This window comes from Bison bison, unplaced genomic scaffold, assembly GCF_000754665.1.
Source record: "Bison bison bison isolate TAMUID 2011002044 unplaced genomic scaffold, Bison_UMD1.0 scf7180017851927, whole genome shotgun sequence".
NCBI lineage: Eukaryota > Metazoa > Chordata > Mammalia > Artiodactyla > Bovidae > Bison > Bison bison.
In genome coordinates this window covers 9,516-9,890 of record NW_011482500.1, presented here as the reverse complement: position 1 = coordinate 9,890, position 375 = coordinate 9,516, and the positions used below count along the sequence as shown (strand labels likewise).

The following is a 375-nucleotide window of genomic DNA, read 5'->3' as shown; positions in this document are numbered from 1 at the left end:
CCCCTCCATCACTCCTAAAGGGGTCACCAGGGCACATCTTAAAGCCCACCAGCCACACTTCTGCATGAGGCAAATGGCCCTCCTGACTTCTTCCCTGTGCTCACAGCCTTGGCCATAGCCAGGCCCAGCCTCACACACTCCCTGGGCTCCATTTCTGGGTCAGTTGCTACCTCTATATCTAGCCACTGACTTCTTTCACCCAATGGCTCATTTAGGGGGCAAAGTTTTACTTTGCTGGTCCCTTTATGGACGCATCGCCTCACGTGGTCCAATGAGACACAAACATAGAGACCCTTTCTGGGGTACCGGTTTCGGAATGGGCCTCTCACCCTGATCCTGGCTCTTTGAGTGAAACCTAAGCTTCCCTTGCTGATG

General features: G+C 53.6%; 1 protein-coding gene across 1 annotated transcript in view; it reads left to right on the top strand.

The window, feature by feature from the left end:
- LOC104997439 (xaa-Pro aminopeptidase 2-like) overlaps nt 1-375 on the top strand; it is a gene marked incomplete at its 5' end in the record, with an annotated part of 4,369 nt that overhangs the window by 3,078 nt on the left and 916 nt on the right. The gene's annotated exons all lie outside the window — the stretch shown is intronic.